This window comes from Emys orbicularis, chromosome 2, assembly GCF_028017835.1.
Source record: "Emys orbicularis isolate rEmyOrb1 chromosome 2, rEmyOrb1.hap1, whole genome shotgun sequence".
Classification (NCBI taxonomy): Eukaryota; Metazoa; Chordata; order Testudines; family Emydidae; genus Emys; species Emys orbicularis.
The window spans coordinates 44672046-44682903 of NC_088684.1; the positions used below are offsets into that span (position 1 = coordinate 44672046).

At 43.9% G+C, this 10858-nt stretch overlaps 1 non-coding gene across 1 annotated transcript; it reads right to left on the reverse strand.

Moving 5' to 3' along the window:
* Positions 1-1227: 1227 nt before the first annotated feature.
* Positions 1228-1317, reverse strand: TRNAY-GUA (transfer RNA tyrosine (anticodon GUA)). Its single transcript is given in 2 exon segments — positions 1228-1263; positions 1281-1317. It is a non-coding gene; the product is annotated as a tRNA-Tyr (tRNA).
* Between the last annotated feature and the right edge of the window lie 9541 nt (positions 1318-10858).

Sequence of the window (10858 nt, forward strand, 5' to 3'; positions counted from 1 at the left end):
AATACTAAATAAACTCTGTTTTCTGGACAAACTGCATGGCCTCTAGAACCTGCCTCAGGTTGCCTTGATTCAACAGGGCCCTGTCTGTATTAGATGGATCCTGCTTGAGTCCCTTTGCCAATTTCTGTGGTTTTATAATCACATTTTCTTACTGCATACATGCTTAACTTAACATATGAACAGACCCACTGAAGCAAATCATATATATAAGGTTGAGCACTTATAGTCTAACTCACTATACACAAAGTAAACAAACTGAAAAAGGAGAGAGAAGTATTGTAATAATATGAGGCATAACTTATAACAACGGGAAGGGGGAGAAAAATACAAAGACCCTGATCCTGCAAACATGCATGTGAATAACTTAACTCACCTGTGCAAAGTTAGAAATGTTAAAGTATCTGCAGGTGTAATCCATGTGTCTAATAGGGAGATATCTCTTTAAGAGATCTATAGGAGGAATTGGGAATGAGTTGTGTCAGGATCATTGTTGCTAGGCAGGTGCACAATTAGCACTCCGCATCCAGAAGTTTCTGGAGTTGGGTGTGGTATTTTTGGGTATGCTCCAATAGGTTCCCTGTTGCTGGGGTCAGACTCCATGGGGGCAAGTAGTCAGGGCAGCTGCTTTACAAAAGACCACTTGGCCCGTGCAGGTTGGAAGAAGCTGAGCCCCAGGAGCAGAAAGCAGGCTGGTTTCCCTGAAGTATTTTTTTAAAATCTATTTACTTAACTGAGTGGTTGGTTGACTGGTTAATTAGTTAGTTGACTAGCTAGTGACCGCACCTGATGTGGGTGGGGGACATTGTCTGGGCTTGCTGACGGAAGGTAGCAGTGTTTTATGGGTGGGAGGGAAGGGTGGGAGATCAGAAACTGCTACAAAAAGGTAAGTGGGGTCAGCTTGGCCACACTGACTTATCCCCTAGGAATGTAAGAGCAGAAGGTTTTAAAGGTGCAAGCCCTTTTTCCAGGTAGCTAGCAAGGCAGCAACAGCAGGGGATCCAGGCACACTAAGCAGCATGGCTCCATGTCAACACAGAACAGGGCTTCTGAAATCATAGAATATCAGGATTGGAAGGGCCCTCAGGAGGTCATCTAGTCTAACCCCCTGCTCAAAGCAGGGCCAATCCCCAATTAAATCCCCAAATGGCCCCCTCAAGGATTGAAGTCACAACCCTGGGTTTAGCAGGCCAATGCTCAAACCATTGAGCTATTCCTCCCCAAGCCAGTTCCTTCAAGTTGGAGTTGAACCAGCGATCTAAGGATTCCCAGGAGAATTAAGCCTACAGTCCTCCACTCTACCAACTGAGCTATCGAAGGAAGACTGGGTTGCCCAGAACCAGAACGTTCTTCTTTACTGAAAGGAGGAGATAGGAGTGATTCCAGGGGTGAGTGTGATCTGCAACAGACAGAGGTTGTGGGGACAAGTGGCACAGGTGATACCCTGCCGCACAGTGTGGCAACTGATGACAGTTGCAGGGGCCTTAGTGAGAAGCAGGGTCTGGGCTCAAATTGTTCCTCCGAGAGTTTACTCGGAGTGAGATAGGAGTGGGGCTGGTGGGATAATAAATAAGCTGGGACTAGGAGTGGGAGTCCCAGAAGCCATATCAGACCCATCTGGGGGTGCCCCGCCCCGCTGGTGTGGAAATGAACTCACAGCTCCGCAAGCTAATTTGCAGTTCTTGCAACAACTTCAGGCATCTGTGGGTGAGGGGTCTGGACAGGGCGACAGGGAGGCTTGGTATAGACACAGGTTTGGGAGACAGGAGATGGGCAGGTGGGGCAGACCCGCTGCACAGGTATGGGAGCCCACAGTGGGGATGAGACCCCTGGACATGTTTTGACTCACCGGTCATTAAGAAATGTAGCGTCCTGGGACAGAGTTGAGGTTTCAGGGGTGGCTGTGGGGCAGCAGGGCACTGAGGATGCCTCATCATCAGTCAGTTCGAGTATGGTTATGCCGCAGTGGCTGACCCGATGGGAGTTCACCTTCTCAGTACAACAAAGGATGAAATCCTGAGAGGTGAGTACATGGACATATTATCACTGTTGCACAGGGAGGTGTTGACAGATAAGGCAGAGTAAACCGAACAGGGAGCTGCCCGAGTGGACAAGGGTGCCTAGAACATGGGGAAATTGGGAGGCTGCCTTCCTTATCTATGCAGGTGATATAGTGCAGGCTTACCCAGGGAGAAGCCCAGCCTTGTTTAGGTATATGGATATAATCAGGCAGGCATACAAAATGTTCAGGGGCATGTCTTGATTTAATTATGATGAGCAGTTTTGACTGAGGGCAGCAACACAAACTGGGATCTGGTGGGACATACCACATTACACGCTGTGGTTGGAGTGGATGACTCTGTGGGGATCAGGAGTTCACATGGACAGTGGCTTGTTCATTCCACAGCAAGTTCAAGAGGGGCCTGAGTCGCTTAATGATATTTACTGGGCATTTAATGACAGCAGTTGTTTTTGCAGCTCTTGTAAATACAGACACGCTTGCAAGATATGCTTGGGGACCCATTTAGCCCCTTCTTGCCAGAGTGGTAGGGGACAGTAGTAGGGGGGAAACAGGAGTGGGGGTGGGTCAAGTGCCAACCACAGAATTGGCTCAGCTGGAGCAGGTTATGGGGTTCAGAACACAAACTCACCCCTGGGGGCGGTGCAATGGGCACAGGCACCATTGCCAGTTAGGCCAGAAATGTTAAGGGTTCTTCTATGGGATTACCCTAACAAAGCAGATGGGGCATATTTGTGGGAGGGATCCCCTTTTTAGGGAGTAGCTCAAAGCCCTGGCTGGGATGATTTAGTTGGGGTTGGTCCTGCTTTGAGCAGGGGGTTGGACTAGATGACCTCCTAGGGTCTCTTCCAACCCTAATCTTCTATGACTGATTTTATGACTCATGTGATGTCAAAAATGTGAAGTCAGTAACTGGGCCATATTGTTCAAAAAAAGAATATATAGGAATTAAATGAGGGTAGGGTGGCAATATAATCAATTATCTATACAGAACTTACAGGTTTCCCCCTGGGTTTGGTCCCCAAGAAGACTCCAGGGGAAGATCGAGGTGGCTCTGTTAATAATGGAATAGACCTGGTGCTGCCAGTGCATCCATTGGATTTTGATCTTTTGGGTTCCTCTTCTGAGGGACAATTTTATTTTGACAAGGCTATGCCCATGGGCTGTGCAGTATCCTGTTCAGCATTTGAAAAATTTAATACAATGTTGCATTGGGCAGTGGTGAGGGCAGCTGGACTACGCCAAGTAGTGCATTATTTGGATGACTTTTTGTTTGTGGGACGAATAGGGTCAGATGAGTGTGTTCACTGGTTGGACACATTTCAGGCCCTGGCTAAACAGTTGGGGGTGCTCCTAGTGGAAGAGAAAACAGAGGGCCCTTCCACTAAATTGACCTGCCTGGGGATCAAGCTGGACCCAAGCGCGGGCATATCGCGGCTCCCTCAGGATAAGCTTCAGGAGCTATTGGCATTGCTCAGGAGCCAAGAAACTCACGCTACGAGACTTGCAATCTATTATGGGGCACCTGAACTTTGCCTGAAGGGTTGTTGTCCTGGAGCGGGCATTCTGTGTCCGGCTTGCAGTGGCAACAGTAGGCATAGCCAGGCCACACCATTATATATGAGTTACTAGAGAGATGAAGGAAAACTTAAAGGTTTGGGAATGTTTTTTGCGATGTCATTATGAAGGGAGGAATGGTTATTAGAGGCAGGTTTGAAAATCAATTTGGATGCTTTCAGGGGGTAAGGGTTTTGGGGTGTTTTACTAATGCAGGTGATGTGCCCAGTAATGGCCCACCATCTGGACACAAAACGTGGTAATGCGTGACATGACTTTCCTGTATATTTTTTCCATTTTCATTTCAGTGGTTATTTGGGGACCAGAGCTGGCTAATTAAAGGGTGTGTTTCTGGTGCAACAGAATGGTGGTGCTATCAGTCACCCAAACTTTCAGATCACATGAGGTTAGTGGAGACATTTGTGCTACAATGTTTAAGCTTTAACATCTGTTTTTCTTCCAAGCACGTACCCGGGATGGATAATGGCATAGCAGATGCCTTGTCTCATTTTCAGTTTGTCAGATTTCAGGAGTTTTCACCAGGAGCTAGCGACAACCCCAAGCGGATGCCACAGGCGCTATGGAGCCTCGGCGTATGATGTCAGTGGCCTGGAGATCTTTGGCACTGGGCACATGGCTGAGCTATGAAGGAAGTTTTAATGAGTTTTTCTAATTTCAGGATCTGGAATGCTGGTCACCAATATGGCCCATCATAGGGGGGGCAGCTGCTGTGATACATGGTCTTTAGCAACCCAGCTGCTGGCATCCTCAACAATCCTCATATAGTGCAAGGGCGACCGAGTTAAAATATATGGAGATATACCTATCTCATAGAGCTGGAAGGGACCCTGAAAGGTCATTGAGTCCAGCCCCCTGCCTTCACTAGCAGGACCAAGTACTGATTTTTGCCCCAGATCCCTATGTGGCCCCCTCAAGGGCTGAACTCACAACCCTGGGTTTAGCAGGTCAATACTCAAACCACTACGCTATCCCTCCCCCCCGTTCAGGAGGATGTGGGGTGCACCTGGCAGATTTGCAGGCTGACATGTTTTTGGCCACCATAAAGGAGTCCATTGGGAAATGTTTGGGAGGGAGGAGCTAATTGCTGGCGCCTCCTTGTGGTGGATGTCCAGTGCAGGTACTCCATAGGGAAGGCATCCAGTGACCAAACAAATGGTCTGGTAAAAGACTTAAAAAAAAAAGGAGGTGCTGGTTAAAGGAACGGAATGGGAGGGGGGAGCTCAGGGCTTCTATGATTGGTATGACAGGGAGCCAATCCCCTTTTCTTTTAGCCCATCTTAACCTTCCTACAAATGGGGGTGGAAGGCAAGGTCCAAGCCCTGGGTTGGCTGGGGGACCTGGATGGAAAATGAAGATGGGAGCGGGGCTGGTGGAAGCCCTGGGTAGTTATTTGAATGAACCTGAAGTTGCCTGCACTGTACACTTTTATCTGCTGGTAGTCCCAGACATCTAATAATAAAGTTGTGACCAGATTAAATCCATAACAAGTCTCTCCTGTACTTTCGGTATAGTTGGATAATAACCATACCGCACCTGAAGCGGGGGCGATGTTGTCTGAGTTTGCTGGAGAAAGGTAGCAGTGCTTTATGTGTGGGTTGGAAGGGGGGGCGGGAGGGCAGGGAGGGAAGGAGGTCAGAAACTGCTGCAAAATGCTGAGTCATCCCCTACGAATGTAAGGGCGGAAGGTTTTAAAAGGTCCAAGCCCTGGTGTTAGAAGTCCTTTCTCCTGGGAGCAAGCAAGGCAGCATCCACCTTCCCTCCTCTTCAAGTTGGTGAATACCAGGTTTGGTTAGACCTTCCATGAGCATGGTGCTAGTCACTCCTTTTTAAGGGGGCTGGGAAGGAATTTCTCCCCTCACCACCATATTGGGTTAGGTGGAGTGGGTTTTTTTCATCTTCCCCACAGTGAGTGTCAGGGAGGACCTGTTATGGTGAGGAGGAAAGGGGGTTAGGTTATATATCACAACTCATTTTGTAAGTGTGGGGCAGATGTCAAGTGCAGGTACTCCACAGGGAAGGCATCCAGTGACCAGAGAATTGGCCTGGTAAAGGACTAAAAAAGAGGTGCTGGTTAAAGGAATGGAATGGGGGGAGGGGTTCGGGGCTCCTATGATTTGTTTTGTTTTCTTTATGTTTTTGTACAACTGTGAAGATAATGTATGTGGATTATAAAGTAGCCATGTTATATTGTAGAAATTAAGTTGTTTTTACTATTACTATTATATTTCTTTATCTTTATACAGTTGGTACTTAAGAATTAAGTTCATTCCTTTTGTTCTTTTTGGACTTCAATGTGGGTAGGTTAACCCTGTGCAATCCTTGGTGAAAATCCTTAGTGACTGAATTTTGGGTCTCCAGGTGCTTTTCTATGGGAGTTGGGTTTTTTAGGCACTAGGGGAAGGGCAGAGAAAATAGGCTTCTAAGGATAGTAGCTGTAATGGAATGTTAAACTGTATTATACTGTTCAGCCACTAGGCGGCAATGTGTGTAAAATATCTTATTTAAACTAATTTCAGACATACCTGGCAGAGCATTAAGGGATCTTATAATGAACACATCTGGTGTGTATAAGCAAGTTCTGTAGTCAGTTCATATCTGGTACAAGAACATGACATGGTGTCAGCAGTAAACTAAGAGGAACAGAGCAACAAAGGTTGCAGACAGAAGGAACAGCAACAACAGTTGCAAACAGAAGGAACAAAGCAACAAAGGTTGTAGGATCTCATCCACATGCCACTCTTCAGTGCCCAGAGAACTCCAGCTTTGACAAACCTTCAGAATGGGCGGACTGGAAACAATATTTTGCAAGATTTCGCATTGCTACCAAGCTGCACAAAGAAACTGGAGATATACAGGTATCCTCTTTAATTTATGCTATGGGGATGCAAGCAGACATATCTTTAAATCCTTTGACTTTACTGAAGGCAGTCACAAAGATGACTTTGAAAGGGTTCTGACTATGTTTGATGCGTACTTTATACCTCAGAGAGAGCATTTTTCACCAGAGAATTCATGAACATTTGAGACGTTGAACATTTTATAAGGGCTTGCATACATTGGCTGAAAATTGTGATTTTGGGGAATGCAAAACATGAAAATATCAGAGACAGTCTGGTTATTGGGTTAACAGATAAAAACCTTTTACAACAGAGAGTTAACCATCACCACAGCTATTCAAATGCAAAACTGTCTAAAGTGGTGAAACAGCAAAATCTAGAGAAACTTGACAAACTTGAAAAAATCTGAAACTAGCTTAGAAATTGTAAAATCCATTACCATAAATCCCTGAGGCAAAGAGAGAATTCTCTGGCTCAAAGGGGCAAATTCCAGTCTACATGCACAACGTGTGGAAAAACTCATATCTCAAGAGATGATGCATCTCCAGCCAGAGATACATGGTCTAATACATGCATGAAATATGGACATTTTGTAGCTGTTTGCCACACCAAAGAAGTCAGGTAGTTAATTCATATTACAGACAATCAAGAGTAGTTGTTTCTGGGATCTATCACTTATGACATAAAGCCTACTTGTAGAGTGAAACTGAATATTCATGGCAAGACTATTGACTTTAAAATTGACTCAGGAGTTCACGTCACAGTCATGTCAGAAGGGGCTTACAATCACCTTCAACCTCTCCCTGAGCTGAAGTCACTTGACACAGCTCTGACTAGCTCTGGAGGTTTTCTGAACTGCCTGGGCCAGTTCACCTCAGAAACAACTTACACTCTGAATGCATAACTTTTGCCTTTGTATGTGATCAAAGACCAACAACCTTCTCAGTCACAGCTGGCAGCCATGATGGGCCTCGTGAGAAAGGTAGAAGAACTCAACAGAGGATTTGATGATATTAGACTTTTGAAAGAAGATCCAGTACAAATCAACTTAATGCTGAACCATACATTGTACAAAACACCCCTACCAGAGAGACCCTGGAAGAAGCAAGCTGCAGATTTACACAAATTCAGAAGGCATCAATACCTGGTTGTTGTGGTCTATTTTTCCAGATATATAGAAATAATACACTTGAAAGACATAACATGTCATTAAACTGAAGTGCCCTTTTGCTCACTTTGGTTTTCTAGAACTAGTAATGGCTAATGGACCACAATTCACTGCAGCAGAATTTGAGTCATTCTGAACAAAATGTGATTTTGATCATATTACTAGCAGCCCACATTACCCACTAACAAATGGAGAGGCTGAGAGAGATGTACAGACACCTAAGAAAATCCTGCAGCAGGAATTCCTTGCTCTTCTGAGTTACAGATTAACACCAATAGTGGCTACTGGATATAGTCCAGCACAATTCTTGATGGGAAGACAACTCAGAACTACTGTTCCAATTTTGGAAAAGAATCTAGCTCCAAAGTGGCCAATCATGAAGAGAGTAGCCAAATCACATAAAAAGGCTAAAAAAGCTTATGAACACTTTTACAACAGACATCACTCAGTTTGAGAACTGCCAGGTCTAGAGCCTGGTTACTTCTATTCATGTAAAATTGGATGGAGAAAAGGGATGGACAACTCCAGCTGTTATAAAGAAAAATAATTCAGCACCAGATCATATGTGATCAAGATCAATAGTGGAGAGTTCAACAAAAGCCATCTACATCTACAGTTTGTTCCTAAGAAAGAACAACCAACAGAGCAAACTCTACTGATGGTGGATGCAGAACATGAAGATGATGACTCAAAGATTCCCAAATGACCACAGCCAGTGGTTGCAACTAATGGACAGCCAAGTTGTTATATGTTTGGGTTGTGTAATTAGAATACCAGTATGATTCAGACTGATATGTACTGAACTTCAAAGACAGAGTGATACTGTAAATGGCAGGAATGCAGAACTTAAAGGGGGAGAGGTAATGGAATGTTAAACTGTATTATACTGTGCAGCCACTAGGTGGCACTGTGTGTGAAATACCTCATTTAAATAAACCCCAGCCATACCTGGCAGAGCATTTGGATCTTGTGATGAACACATCTGTTGTGTATAGGCAAGGTCTGTAGCCAGGCCATATATGGTACAAGAGCATGACAGTAGCGTAATAAACATAGATGAATGCTCATTCATGCTGGATGGTTAGTAGTAGGCTTACAAGTCAGCGTCATGTGATTTGTTTTCATAAAATGCTTCATTCTTCAGACAATTTAGACAGCTCCAGCCACAAGCATTATCTTGACCTAAAAAAAACCTTTTTTCCACCCATGTATGGAATTTTGTCTTATTCTAGCAAAACTCCCCTGCTAAAGAACCAAAGTGCTTCAAACACCCTACTAATGGTACAGTAAATTACATTTTCTCATTTGGAACACTGTAATAGATTTCTCTACAGAGTGATTTATCATGCAACAATTAGGAACCCCAGGGAATTAGATGACCATTTTAAATTTTATCAGCTTGTTTCAATAAACTGTTAATGTGACCCTAATGTTTGGGAAGCACTTTAATATAATCAGATTTCAGTTGTTCAATCTACTGACATTAATGGCTACCTCATTAATCATAGGATTCTCACTGAGACCTAAGAGGCTGTGCTAAGTTCAGTGGACCAATTCTTACAATAATAAAAACAACAGGCAATTTTCAACAGGGAAAAATTCTCACTTTAACTGCAAAATGCTGTTTTTGTTATCCTCCGAGAGTTGACAAGGTCATGTAGTAATTCCCTAAAGCTTGGGAAAGCAACATTTGTATTTAGTTCAGCTTTATTCTTAAATTGGGCAATTAAATATGGTAAAGTTAGAAGAATTTTAATCTTTTGCTATTAAAAAAAACATGGGGCTATGTGAGGAGATTCAAAATATGAGAGGAAAACTGTAATGACATGTGTAAGAGTGTGGACCCTTAGCACTGTGAATCCAGGGATTGTGATGTTCCCTCATTAAAAATACAACAGTTTTCTACAGTGATGGCTCAAAGCACTCTAGCTTACAACAACAATACTATGCTGTTTAAGCCTTTACTCTGGTATACATCAGAGGTTTTTAATATCATGACTGGAAATGAGGGTACAATAACATCCATTTAAAAATAGCTTGTTTTTCTTAATTAGTAAAGTTTTTGTTAATGACATCACCTTCCATTAAATTAAAACTAAAGACTACACAAACCTTGCTCTTAGATAAATGATAATATTACTTATGAAGAGTGAGCAGATTCAGGTTTGGCAACCTCCCTCTCAAAGGTCTAGTGAAATCACTGATTACTGTCCCACAAGCCCTTTCAGGGTCCGTAGCAGGAAACACAAGGTTGTTGCACTCCAGTGCAAATTTGAGCAGAGGCTAAGTATGGCTTGAAGAAAAGTTAAACATTAGACACGGTCCTCTGCACTGAAAAGCAAATATCCAGCCACTTGAGCATCTGTTCCCATACTCCGGAGAACAGGGTGTGGGCTGAGAATGATTTATGTTATTAAAATGGCTTCTAGGAAATCAAAACACCAGCAAAAATCATTGGAATCTTATTAACACTCCAAAATAGGTGCATTAGGGGAGGGATGTGTGACGGGTTGGATCACAGAAACCCCCTTGGGAGCTGCCACCCAATGTGCCAAGACTACCCCTGCTTCTGTTTTCCCTGCCAGCTCAGGATTCCAGCACCCTGTCTTGCTGAGCCAGACACTCCAGTCTGCTCTAACAAAGACTCAGGGTCTGAATCACTTGTCCCAAAGCTGCAAGTTTACCTGAAAACCAGCTCACAGGAGTGTGCTTGTCTTTAGCACTCAGATGCCCAACTCCCAATGGGGTCTAAACCCAGATAAATCCGTTTTACCCTGCATAAAGTTTATGCAGGGCAAACTCATAAATTGTTCGCCCTCTATAACACTGATAGAGAGATATGCACAGTTGTTTGCTCCCCCAGGTATTAATACATACTCCGAGTAAATTACTAAATAAAAAGTGATTTTATTAAATACAGACAGTAGGATTTAAGTGGTTCAAAGTAGTAACAGACAGAACAAAGTAAGTCACAAGCAAAATAAAATAAAATGCGCAAATCTATGCCTAATCAAACTAAATACAGATAATCTCACCCTCAGAGATGCTTCAGTAAATTTTTCTCAGACTGGACACCTTCCAGGCCTGGGCACAATTCTTTCCCCTGGTACAGCTTTTGTTCCAGCTTAGGTGTTATCTAGGGGATTCTCCATGATGGCTCCTCTCCCTCTCTGTTCTCTTCCACCCCTTTATATATCTTTTGCATAAGGCGGGAACCCTTTGTCTCTCTGGGTTTCCACCCCCTCCCCTCACTGGAAA